This window comes from Hakea prostrata, chromosome 8, assembly GCF_041222555.1.
Source record: "Hakea prostrata isolate BN-2017 chromosome 8, UWA_Hpros_2, whole genome shotgun sequence".
In the NCBI taxonomy this organism is placed as follows: Eukaryota; Viridiplantae; Streptophyta; class Magnoliopsida; order Proteales; family Proteaceae; genus Hakea; species Hakea prostrata.
In genome coordinates, this window is record NC_142607.1 from 4,949,108 (window position 1) to 4,963,084 (window position 13,977).

The 13,977-nt window shown below is 42.3% G+C and overlaps 1 long non-coding RNA gene across 1 annotated transcript; it reads right to left on the minus strand.

The window, feature by feature from the left end:
* Nucleotides 1–7,843: 7,843 nt before the first annotated feature.
* LOC149006439 (uncharacterized) lies at nucleotides 7,844–11,558 on the minus strand. The gene is made up of 3 exons (XR_016175337.1): nucleotides 11,512–11,558; nucleotides 8,250–8,341; nucleotides 7,844–8,145 (listed from the first exon to the last, which is right to left on the minus strand). It is a non-coding gene; the product is annotated as an uncharacterized LOC149006439 (long non-coding RNA).
* Between the last annotated feature and the right edge of the window lie 2,419 nt (nucleotides 11,559–13,977).

A 13,977-nucleotide genomic window follows, 5' to 3' on the forward strand; every position in this document is an offset into this window, starting at 1 on the left:
AAAGCAATGGCCAGGTAGAGGTTACTAACCGAACGCTCTTTGGAAGGAATAAAGAGAAGACTCGAAGGCGACAAAGCTTCTTGGGTCGAAGAACTACATAATGTATTGTGGGCTTATAGAACTACGGTTCGAACACCTACAGGAGAAACTCCATTCAGGTTGGCATATGGATCCGAAGCATTGGCACCTGTGGAGATAATGGCGGGGACGTTACGGGATTGTGAGTTCGAGGAAAAAGCAAATGAACAAGGACTGCTTGATAGTCTTGATTTGTTGGACGAAGTTCGGGCAAAGGCAATAGCACGAACTCAACATTATCAAAGAAGGATAGCGTCTCATTATAATACTCGAGTGAATAATCGTCGGTACTTAGCCGGAGATTTGGTGTTGAGAAACACCCTAGCTTCCGACCCGCGTCACCAAAGAAAGTTGGACCCTTCCTGGGAAGGACCCTATATGGTTGTGAAACCGGTCGGTTCAAGAGCTTACAAGCTGAGAACATAGATTCCCAGAGAGAGTTGGATCATTCGTGGAATGCTAGGCATCTCAAAAAGTTTTATCCTTGAGGATGATTTCGATTTTGTTCGTGATGTAATCATTTTCAACTCAATCAATGCAATTTTTAGACAACAAACTATCTTTTGATTGGGGGGCATCATACACCACATTCAAGAACAAGATCCAACTATAAGGCATCGGATGAAAATTCGTGTGAGTCCTTCAACACTTCAACGCTTATGGAAAATTTTTCGAACTTTCTTAAGTCGGGGCATCGGATGAAAATCCGAGTGAGTTCCTTTTGCAAGGCGTCGGTTTGATACCCGAGTGAGTTCCTTCGAGACTTATTGAATTTTTGAATTATCCTTAAGTATAAGGCATCGGTTTAAAACCCGAGTGAGTTCCTTCTCAGACTTATTGTATTCCTCCGGAAATCCTTAAGTAAAGGCATTGTTTCAGACAACTAAGACCTAATGCAACGGCGATTCAAGTGGCTAGCAAAGTTCAAAGATAAAGTAATTTCTTATTTCTTCAGAAGATCCAAAGAGGCCAGTATCAAAATAATTACAAGAGCTGAATACAATCTTTGATCAAAGAAGAAAGTCATTACTGGTGTTGTTAACAAGTTATACAAGATCGACGCGACTTTGCTAGAACAAACATATGAGTCAACCATTGGTGAGGAGTCAAGGAAAAGAAGAGAAGAAATGAGGATTACAAAAATATTTCGATATTCAGAAAATCCTCCGCAATTTCATACTCTTTGTCCAGCTTGTCCAGGAGAAGAATGGTCCTCGACCAAACTCGCATTCGGTACAAACTCATCATAATTGACTTCTTCCGGCGGAGAATAAACGGGGAGAATCTTCCGGATATTGCATAATATCCTGGATCGGAAGGTGGAGGATCAATCTTATCCTTGGTCCAGTCGGGAGGAGGAATACCCGGGTCGGCAAATACTTCAAGATGGCAAACAACACCTTGTAGGGAGTCGTATCAAAATGAGGATCTTTCCTTAATATTGATTCCCATACTTCGTTCTCACCATCCCGATGCGCCTTTGCAAGTTATAAGCATTCAGCATATCAACAAAAGACTTACTTGTGTAAATACTTGAAGACGCGAGCTCTGCGAACATCGGTTGGAAGGGATTCGGGCAAAGGAACGACAGCTTGCCTTTCGGGTAATGTTTGGGATCCTTTAGCTCTGACTTTCCAAGCTGTCCGCTCCGATCGCCGGATCTTCTCCCTGGCATCATCCAAGTCCAACCAAAGACGACCAATCATCGAATTCTTTTCTCCTGCCACCTCCCAAGCTAGATTCCGAAGGCGAGCAATCTCAACATCTTTAGCTTCAAAGATTTCCCGAAGCTTAGAAACTTCATTGCTCAACCCTACGAGTCTAATGCTTGCTTCCACTTGGTTGTGGAAGTTACCAACAAGACTCCTGCAAACAACTTTCGAGTTAGCGAGGAGCGAGAAAAGTAATTTTTCAAAATCGAGAGGATAATGAAGAAAGACTTACATCACTAGTGACTTCGTAAAGACTTCATCTGGAAGTTTGGAAAGAAGCTGCGCTCTCGAAGTCATTCGAGCAGCGGTACACCATTCCAACGCTCTGTCAAACTCGTTTGACACTAATTTAGGCGAAGGATGAGAAGGATGAACTACACCAAGCAAAGGCTGAGCTTCATCACTTGTCACCCGACGGGCGCTTCCTGGTGGCAAAATCCTCCAACTCGGAAGGAGAGGAGGAGAATGCCAAACAAGCATTAGAGTTAGAAATAGGAGCAGCACCTGCTGGGACCACACCTTCATCGAGACGCCAACATAGTTGCCTCGGATGCCCGAAGAGTCTTCTTCGGGGGTGCACCAATGAGCTCACCAACAAGCTCACCAGCGGGATTGCCGGCAGCACCATCGACAGCGGAGTGATCAAGATCTTCCTGGGAAAGACGAGCGGTCACTTCGGGCAAAGGAGGCGCAAGGACAACATCAACGAAGCTGCGGGAATCGACTTGAAGATTCACCGCCGGCGATCGCCTTACGCTTGGAGGATTCACTAGCTGAAACCACCGCACTGGCCCCAATCACCACCGACGGAACGCTATTCTTACGAGATTTTGCTCTGATAAAGTTCGGGTTGATCTTGGGAGCCACTATGCAAAACAACAAAAAAAAACAGCCGTATCATTACAGAAATAAACGACAGACAACAATGGGGAAACCCTAGTTTTCCAAAAGCTTACGACAGACCAACAAACTAAACCTCAAGTATAACTACTGTGCGGTTTACTTCGGGGGAAGAGGGGAAAGAGATGAGAAATCAAAAAACTCACTTGTTCGGAAATGGATAGAGCTGTCGTTGGAGTACGAGGAATACGGAGGCGAGGCCGAAGGACGAAAGGTTGCTTTGGCACTTTAGCAAATCTATCTTGCAGAAGTCAGGATAGATGGAGAGTACCCACGAAGGCTTTAAATAGCCTAAGGTATAAGACGACGGTTGAAGGCTAAGGACAACCGACGACCCAGATCGAAACGACGCTTCGAAATCCGCAAAAAGCAAGATCAACGGTCGAAGGGATGCCACATGGAAACATGTGGAAGCGAGCACGATGCGAGAGAAACCTCCAATCGTCGCACTCGCCATTAAAATAATGGATGTATTTCCGATTCATTGGAAACAGATGAATGGTACACAAAAGCGGAAAACGTTTGAACTTCGCAGAAGGGAAACGTGCGGACTTTGCAATAAATGAAGTAGTGTGGAAGATTACGCGCATCTTCACAATATTTCTATAAGATCATTATTCGGCGAGGAATGAAAAGTTAAGTGATAAGTTTTATCATTAATACTTTGATATTCAAGGCAATACTTCGGCGAGGAGACGGGGAAATTTTGAGGCCAACATGAATAAAGAAATGTCTATTCATTATATTGAGGGTACATCTTTACAAAAGAACAACTCCCTAAGCCTTTTCTTCATTGTTGCCCGAGGGACCCCGGTCGGGATGACTTTTCTCGGGACCATGAGAAGAGCCTTCCTCAAGAGTGGCATCGGCTGAATCCTCTACAAACAACAACTTGAGACTCGGCTTGTGATTTCTCCTCTGGAAGTGCCGGCTCGTCATCTAGATATGCCTCATATTGAGGGTCAGCTGGAAAAGGATCATCTACTCCCCGAGCCCGGTCGGGGAGATCCATACCAACTTTCCCGAAGACCTCCGGGTGGCATACCTCACGAAAAGGAGCGGTGTCGAAGTCGGGGATCGTTCCAAGGATCTGCTCCCAAACGTCGTTCCGCCCCATGCGATAAGCCCGAATGTTGTAGAAACCTAGCAATTCGGAGAAAGGTACGCTGTTCGGGTATTTCCGAATGCACTCCTTCCGAAGGTCCGGCTTTATATGCTCATGCTTGCTAGGGATTGCCAACTTCGGATGTTCTTCGAGCTCCCTACTTTTGATTTCAAGGCTGTCACCAAACAACGTGGCAGCTGCCTTTTGCTTCCTGGCCTCGCGCTCGGCGGAGACCACGAATTCTCGAAGCTTCAAGGGCTTCCTTGAGGGAGATCACTTCTTCCTCATGCTTTTCTGCAGCTCCACGGTAGGCTGCGGTCAGTAGTCTATTTTAGAATTGGCCTTGGCCAATTTCTCTTCACAAGTTTGCGGCAAGGAGGCTGGTGCGACCAACCCGGCTCAATGCTTCCATGTGTTGATAAAAGCTCAACACGGCATTCCCGGGAAGACGGAAGATATCGGAAGAAGTCATAAGAAATTATGAAAACATAAGTAAGCAAGAAGACCGGTACCTTGTAGATTGACTAACAAGGGAGGTGTCATCCGGGGCTTCAAACTCCCGGCGATCGAAGGAGCAAGAGCGAGGGAGCTCCACTCTGCGGCTTTCTCGGGATCCCGAGTGACCCCGTCGGTCATCTTCAAGGTCCCCGGGGGATGAAGACTTCCTCACCATCCGTCGAAGCTTTAGATTTTTTGTTGGAGGGAGCATCAATTGTGTCATGCCTCCTCTTGGTTCGGACGGAGGAGGAGACGATAGCCCTCTCCACCATTGGTTTCTTCCCTTTACCCGAAGCATTAGCTACGGGCACGATATTCCCCGATACCCCTGTAAGAAGGGTCGGGAGAGGGAAGAGAAGCCTCTTGATCTGCGAGTCAAGACCCCGGGCGATCGTTGCTCGGCTGTCACAACGGCCCTAGCGGCCTTCACCCGTGAGGCTTTCGGGGTTCGTTCGGGGAGGCACTGCAAAGAAGGACAAGAATCAGAATTCAAGACATATCACTTGAGTCAAATCAAAGGATGATGGTTAGAAGCTCACAATGAGCCAAGCCCCAAGATCTGAAGGATGGAGTTATACTCCATTTCATATCCATGTATCTCTTGATACCACGGAATGGATTTGGTCTTCCCGATGGCCGCCTCGTCTTCTTTGGATAAGGGAAGGCCCGGTTACTTTCGGACGAAAAAGTAAACCTCCTCCGGGTAGTCGGGAAGTTAAGATCTGATGGAGGCGCTCGACGAGAAAAAGTATCGTTCGCGCCATCTTTTGTGGTTAGAAGGGCAAGTTCCTTTGACAAGGATGCTGCCCCTCCAATCAAGTTCAGCCTTATTGCGTTTGGAAAGAAAGACCCATCCGGGAGGATGGGAGATAGAAAGAACATGAAAATGTACAAAAGAGAAAGAGATGGCGTAATGCCAAGCTCAAAACACAAACCCAAGAAGCCGACGATGAGACGCCGGCTATTGGGGAGGAGCATTCCGGGACAAATGTTCCAGTGATTCAAAACTGCGGAGAATAAAGGATTAAAAAAGGGAAAGCGAACCCCGCTTTCCAGTGCATCTATGTACAGAGAAAATTCACCCGAAAGGGATGAATCAACCCTTTCATCGGGGTGGGGAGCCCTAACTCGATATGAGGAAGGAAGGTCAAAATCTTGGACAAAGTTGAAAGAAGGGTTTCTCCATTATAAATGGAAGGAACGGAGCCAGGCCCACCATTGGACCCGGAGGTTTGAGGCTACCTAGAAGACTCGACGATCTTGGAAGGCCCAGACTCGACAAGGACAGGGGAAGTTTCGGTTTTTCTTTCAAAACCTTTTTGAGAAACTTCAGCGAACTCCTGCCGGAGAGGACTGTTAGGGTTTTGTTATCACTATCCGATTGTTCGGGAGCGGGGAGAAGCAAAAGCATCACTTGCTATCACCAACATGGGGTACTAAAAAAGCCCTATCGTCCGCCATTACTCTTTTCGATAAACTACAAAAAGAAAAGACCAGTAAACTTACCGATTCGGTGAGACGGAAGCTTGAGAGCGAGGAAGGCGCGAAAGCGACGACAAAGGTTCAAATTCCGGACGGGAAGAATGAAACCTACGAGGACAACGAACCGCTTTTAAAACTCCCGCACGAGTGTTCGGGAATCGAACGATCGAGATTGATTCAAAATCAACGATCAAGATTCAGAGACGTTTTGAAAGTTTGAACCCACGAATCCGAAATAGGCGTTCGGAAACCGTCGCTTGGATGACGTGAGCCACGACAGATCAACTGCAACGAAGACATGTGGCCTTACACTCACAACGCTCGAGGAAAAGTGACCACCGCATTAAATGTGATATGACATTTAATGAAGCACGCGAGAGATCATATACGACGACGAACCCGGTTAAAAACCAAGCCCTCGGGATCGACCGAACGCTTGAGTGCCGGGGGCTCGTGATATGGAGAGTTTATGATCCGACCGGGTTCATACCTGGTCCGACCCTCGACCCCGGTCGAGACGGAGAAAACCGAATCGCTCCGAGCGAACCGGATCCAGAAGATGGCTTGCTGAAGAAGAAAGATTATTCGGCTGCAAGCGTGCCCTAATCTTACTTATGGATTAGGGTAATCACCCCGATGATGAGCAGACTCAAAGCGACGGCTGCGGATAATCATCATCAAAGGGATAACTATCGCATAACCTAACGGTTATCTCGAGAGTCCTCTACTAGTCCAAACTAGTAGAAGTCTATCGCTCAATGGATCTTATTGATGAGATCCAACGACTACCCGAAGAAGGCTCGAGTGCATCCAACGAAGGAGATTCGAAGGTACACTATATAAACCCCACTACCATACAAGGTGAGGGACGGATCAATCGATCAAAAAGAATACTATCTGAGACTCAGGTTCAGATACATATTGATAGATCCAAACTATCAGCGTCCTGCTATCTAGATCACCTTTCCCGTTTTTCCATCAATTGCCCGGGGGCCCCCCGGGGGCGGGGGGTGTTAAATTACCCCCCCCCCGCTCGCTCGGGGGGGGGGGGCCCCCCCCCCGGGGGGCGGGGCCCGCCGCGTGGGTTTTGGTGGGGGGGGGGGGGGGGGGGGGGGGGGGGGGGGGGTTTTTTGGGGACGCATCACAGAGAAATCTAAGCTCCATGTTTCTTTTAATTGCATATATATATATATATATGTACCCTAAACAAACGTTACGAAGTGTCTTGTTTGTTGTTATTATTAATCAATAAAAAGTAAGTCTACTTTTCCTTCTAGGTGCATTTAGGAAAGATGAGACATCATCTTACCTTTAATGAGGAAGGTATCCATATATTTTATACTGAACTGATATGAAATGCTTAATTCCTAACCATTCATTAATCAGGCTTTCTATTAAGTTTCTATCCGTGGGTTTCCCTATAGTGTTCTGGTATATTATTCTCCTTTTATGATTGTTAGGTTTAGCCCTGAAGCTTTAAGTTTGCAGGTGGAAACAGAGAAAGCTCCTCCCCATCTGAGGAGTTAATCTTTGGGATTGGAAGGAAAGCATGTCCTGGGGCTAGGGTGTGGCTGGGTTGGCACACCGTGTGATAGGATTAACTTTGGCAGCTATGATTCGGTGTTTTGAATGGGGAAGAGTTGGTGGATCTCACTGAAGGGAAAGGGCTAGCTCACCATGCCCAAAGCCAAACCTTTGGAAGCTCTCTCTGTAAGGCTAACCCACAAATGCTCAACATCATTTCTCAACTGTGACCATCATTTGTTGCTTTCTGACAAACTTAGGCACGGTCAGAGTAAAGATGATATTATCTCAACTACAATTTAGTTTGTACTAAGCCTAAATAAAGCATCACATGAGCTGCCCCGGCGGTCTACCACATGTTTCTATATGACCTCTCTGTTGTTTTCATTTTTCTGGGCTTAGTCGAGTGCCTCTTTGTACTTGGTGTTTCAGTGTTCGGTCTTGTACCTTTATACGTTATCTTTTACTAGAATCCAGCTCTTACTAGATTCATCTATATCAAAATTTTCCTGCAATAATATGACATCAATACAAAAAGCTAGTTAGGATAAGTATATTATTATGCACATAACCCATACAAAGTGATAGTTTTCTATAAAAAGAATACCTTTATTTTAGCATATGCATCTTCTTTGTATGGTTCTGGTACTAACCGCCAACTGGAGTACGTGAGAGGTAACAAAGAAGTATTTCTAGATACTATACCAATCCATGTAGATAACTTATTTGTAACTTCACTAGAAGATTGGCTAAACTGATTAACATTAAGATGGATTTTCTCCCCAACTGGCATATTTACAATGTCAAGAGCCAATGTTCTCCCCCTCTTACCTTTTCCCTTACTAACTGTAAAAGTTATAACACAAGAAAGGAATTAATATATAATAAAAAAAAAAACATATATACATGCTTGATATGAAATTTAAATAGTAATGATATAATTGGCAAACCTGTAACACTAATGTCACTTTGCTCTTGACTCATTTTTCAACCTTTGTAGCTTATTGTTTGTTAATAGAAGCAACAAACAAGTTGTACCCACCTACAACCAAAATATCTGAATAAATAATTTAAGATGTAGGAACAAGAAAGCAACAAACAATAAACGAAAATTTTTCTCACAGCAATAGCCTTAAACAGAAGAATTTAGAGGGTCTATCTACATTCTTAAAGTAGGATCCGATCATTCATATTATGTATAAAATAAAAATATGGAATAACAACAATTGAAAACCCATACCTCACAGACCCTCTAGTTAAATGTGTGCCAATTGGCTACTAATACCTATCCTAACCAACCAATTAGACTCAACAATATTAGAGCTCCAAATGCAAGAGACGAGAGTATTTAGTAGAAATTGGGACATTTTGGCTCCAAATGTGCTTGGTCTAGAAATAATAGGAGGTGTTTCCTAGCCTAGGAGAATCCACAATACATGATAATCTTTTGGGTAATGCAGGCTTGCAATGAGGGATCAAAATTTAATTCCAACGTCATTGGGATCTGGATCACTTTCAGCAAAGCATGTTGTGGTTGATAACCATTACCCAAAGGAGTGGTATCTGAAAAGGTCCTCTGAATGTATAGTCGTTTCAGATTCTTTTCCACCTGATATGCAACCATTGCAGTGTCTTCCATTAGAGGTAGTCTACTGGAAGTAAGTGCAGCACTAATCTGAGGATGCAATTGGTTACAAAGCTGTGCCACACTGCCACCAATACTTCTTCATCCCAATGAAAGTCAGACAGTAGCATAATAATAAAATTTGTCAATATACTCTTCAATAGTTAGGTTCTCTTGTTTCAACTCTGTGAACCTGAGGTGCATGTGTTGGTTGTAGTCAGTAGGCAAAAACCTTCTATTCATAATTTCATGCATTTCAGCCCAAGTACTTATTATGCCAATGCTTAAGGTTTGATTCTGAAAGTTGTTTCCTATTACAAATTTTTTAAAGGAAATAAAATGCAAATCCTAATTGGAATCAGAATCCAAAATAAAATCCTACCCGAAGTCTAGGTCACTCCTACATAGGAATAATAAAACAAGTAAAAGACTAAATATTTATAACTGAATAGGATACTTAACTAGGTCCCATAGGACCAGTTCTTTTGGGGTTGGACCAGAAGCAATGGGACCGGCCTCATACTGCATCATCTAACTAGGACAGGACGTGGAGTAATACTGAAGTTTAAATTGTGGCTGGCTTATAGCTTTAAACTGCAGTTAAAAGACTTAATAAAAGCTTCTAGACCATAGGAGGAAAATCCTGGCCCTGAATTAAGGTTAAGCTGAAATGCAAGTTTGCCACTGTGCTGCTGAAATTTGTTAGACTGAAACATAGTATAGACTAGTGTAGACTAATGTGGACCGTCTGCTTATGGGCCGCTAGCCTGGGGTCTTTTCTTAAGCATGGCTTCCATTTGGTGTAGGTGTCAGGTTATGTACCAACTCCCCTCCCTCCTCCTATCTGTCTTCATTCATTTATGTTATTCTTTTATATGTAAACAGGAAAAGAGAGGAAGGGGGATGGGGGAGGGATAGTGAAGAAAAAAATTCTAGCCATTTAATTGGTCTTCATTATTGTATTGATGGCTTTACACTAAACTTTAAACAACAATAGCCAATAGGAAGGATAAGAGCTATTCAAAAAATGGGAATGATCCAATGGGTGGGTTGGGAGCGATTTGGAAAACAATATTCTCATAGGTGGAGTTCTCAGAAACAGTAAAACTGAAATTAAACCAACCAAAATGACAAAATGGTTTGAAATTTGGATCAGACCTCAAACTCTGCAGTTGAAATCAGAGCAAACATTAGACTGGAGATTTGCCATCAAAGTATCAAACTCAACAATCCTAATGGTGATAGGACTAACAAATCACATGCAGATACAATAGTGAAAAACAGAGGATTACTTAAAGTATTGGTAGAGAAGAAGATATGACTAAGCATCCCACCTAGCCTTGACTAGAATCCTGCCACAAAGCACTGCATCTCACAGTCATCAAGCTCTCACAGAATAAAACCAAAGGCTCAATCAGGGATCTCATTAATCAAATTCATCTACAGCCAACATAGTGACATACTGATTTACATCAAAGGCTCATAAACAGACTCAACTAAAAAATGAAACAAAATGATGAGAACCTGACTCAAAACATGACTGCAACTAAACTAATGAAGTAAATTCCTTTTTTCCTACTTTATAGTTAGGCCCTTTGAAGGCCCAATGCTGGTTTCAAATAAAATTAGCTCATCATGTGACCGACCTGCATCAATAGATTTGGAGATATATTGAAAACTAAAGCTGCTACAAGTTGATAAGCCACTTGTCTTCAGGTATGGACTTCATACTAACTTTTGGCAAATTTTTGCACTGCAGCTTCAACACCATGCTCGACATCAACTTCCAACTTTTCAGTTGATTTTTGTGCACGTCATTGAGTCACTAGTCTTTGTACCAGTAAGCATCTCTTATTTAAAGATTGTCTACTTTTGCACAGTACAGGGCATAGGATACTTTATATCATTTGTGAAGTCTTTTGATAGTTTCCTTCAAACTGGGCAGAATTTAATTTACTTCTGTGAAAAACCAGACTTCAAAACTATTATAAAACAGCAGAGAAGAAAGACTTTTTTCAGTAACCAGTGGTTCTTCAAATGGATGCATCATGATGTGAAGCAAATGGATTTTGCCAGCAGGCAAAGCGTGTGGACCACATGACTCCCATAATTCTTGCTTTCTTTTCAAAGAAACTAAAAGCAATAAGGGAGATGGGGAGACCAAGTTCAGGTCGGTGAAGTGCAAAGAACAAAGCAAGAACTGTGACCAAAAACATTTAGAGCTTAAATTAGAAAATTAAATCTTCATTCAAGCAATTAATCGAATGGGTTTAATCCTGAAACAGAAACAAGTAAAACAATCCCGAATTGAAAATCCAACCTTCATAACCAAGCTTCACCCCCAATTTCCTCACAAACTCGTTTAGCAACACTTACAGATGCAACCATGACTTGGCTCAGTAGAACCCATCATTCTTCCATGCTCTTCTCTAAAAGAAATTGAAGCTAACAGAAGCTAATTGAAGCATAAAAGAAATTCATCGCCATTGTTGATCGATACCCCCAGAAGAAAAACCCAAAATCCCAATGATTAGAAGGTAGAACACAGATCTACCAAAAAAACCCAAAGCTTAGAAAGGAGAAATTACCGGCAAATGAGAGCAGTGCTTGACGGTAGATTATCTACTGCAGATACCCTTTTCTGATGTCCCACTCTGAAGTCTTATCTTCTAATCGGTTGGTCCAACCTTTGAGCTACCGGCAAATGAGCGCAGTGCTTTATGATTCCAAATAACAGAACCGATTCCAGAGGGAGAGAGCAAGAGAGCTGCTGGAGGGAGAGGGAGAGAGCGAGAGAGCTGAGGCAAAAAGCGAGAGCGAGAGAGCTGGAAGCAGTGAACCAGAGCGAGAGAGCTGGAAGCAGTGAACCAGAGGGAGAGAGCGAGAGAGCTGGAGGCAGCGAACCAGAGGAAAAGAGTGAGACAGCGTGAGTGAGGCTAGAGAGCGATCGGAAAATTAAAAGCGGGAGAATGAAAAGATTGGGCGCGGAGAAAATACTGTATATATGGCGACGGTTTGTAACAAACCGTCGCCGAAAAGGATTGATTTCCCTACGTTTAGAAACTAAGCGTGGTAACAAACCGTCGCCGAAAAGGATTGATTTCCCTACGTTTAGAAACTAAGCGTGGATTAAAAGGATTGATTTCCCTACGTTTAGAAACTAAGCGTGGCCTAATCCTCATATATGGCGACGGTTTATGTCATACCGTCGCCAAAAAAACGTATTTTCTTACGAAGGCTGCATCTTGATTTTTGGCGACGTTTTCTACAAACCGTCGGGGGACATTAAATTTGGCGACGGTTTGGATAAAACCGTCGGGGAAACATTAAATTTGCCAAAAAAGGCTTTTTTTGTAGTGTCTGTGGTTGCCCAACATGGTGAAATTTTTGGCTTCAAATAGCTTTTTTTCGGATGAAAGAAGAAAATTATATTACTTATTAAGCATGGTTACATACTTTGTTAACATCGAAAACAAAGTATATGTTTACAAAAAAAAAAAAAACAAAGTATATAATGGTTAGAAACTTATAATGCCCTGAACTTATATAATGGTTCTTTAAATTTTTATTTTGTTTTATTTTAAATTATCTCGTTTTGCTATGGTAAGTAAATTCTGTAGTAAAAGACAGTAAATCCCAGTGCATGAAGGTACCATTTAAACTATTTGCTACAAGAACTATAAACCTAGCATATAGTGAAGTATTTGCTACGGTCGCAACTTAGTGTAACCAAAAAATTTATGACGGCTTTGTAGACAGAAAGTTACTGTTGAATCAAACGTATTTGCTATGGTTAAAGGCTTTTGCTAGGAGAATTTTCGGTGGCAAAAGCCCTTTTGTTGTAGTGGATGATCCTTAGAAATCCAATGATAGAACCTTGTGCTTGATCTCCATTTTTAATATACGCATGCTTCGATTTTTGTATCCAGAATGCCTCCTTTGCATCCAACACCCATTTTAACTAGTCGGACAATGAGAGAAAAGTGCTCTCATCCGAAACTCCAAACACAAATTAAGCCTGCTCAAACAATTTCTCCTTCAATCTATCAGTCTTGCCAAAACACCTCAAATTAAAGTTCCATTTTCTCAACGTGGTAGCCAAGCTTGCAAGCTTAGAAGGGAAAGAGACAGGATTAAAGATGAGACCAAACATTAGAACAAAATGGAAAGAACTCCGCATGAAAAGTCCAGGTTTCTTAATGGAGAAGTTTTTGAAATAACACATGAGGGATGGAATGGATACAATAAAAAGTACAATGAGCTTGATCAGATCTTAATGAAGATAGCTTTCAATAGTTTGTAAGAGGGAAGATAGAAAGTGAACTATGGAAAACAATAACCTGGTCCAGCTTTTCATCCTTAACAAGAGTTCCGTTTTTACGTTTATTTTAGCAAGTAAACAGGACCAACAAAGGAGGTTTCTACTAAAGACAAGTCACTACAAAGAGTCTTGAGAATAAAGGCCAACTGTGAGAGGGTGAAGAGTTCGATCTAGCTATATGACCTCTCCTCAACGAAAACAAAAAAAGACATAATTAGGCCAATTGTACCAGCAGTTAGCACTCCACTTGTACTAAGTTAGCTTAAAATGCTTTTATGAGAGTGAAGATCGCACTACAAGAAAAAGTGTCAATTGCGACGGAACTTTTGCCACGGAAACCGGCTACCATGGTAAAAAGTCCAACCATTGTTATCGAAACAAAAAAAATCGTAATATTTAGGGACTATTTGCATATATACTACGCTCGGAAATTATAACAATTAGACTATTTTTTTTATTATTTTTTTTTTATGAAAATAAACTTAGATTAAAACGAAGTTAGTGCTAAAAGCATTTACAAATAGTACATATTGTGCTATTACAGTCATCCATTTGTAAGATTCCTGTTTCTGCATAATATTCAAAATACAATTGAAGCATTGGGTTGTGGAAATCCAAAAAAACCACCTGTTTTGATATAGTAGTCAGGTTCATTAACTTGGGGAGTTCCTTGAGAGGCCATTTTTCTCCTGTAGGGCTTGGTAAAATTTGTGTGATAAAATGAACGTTTGTC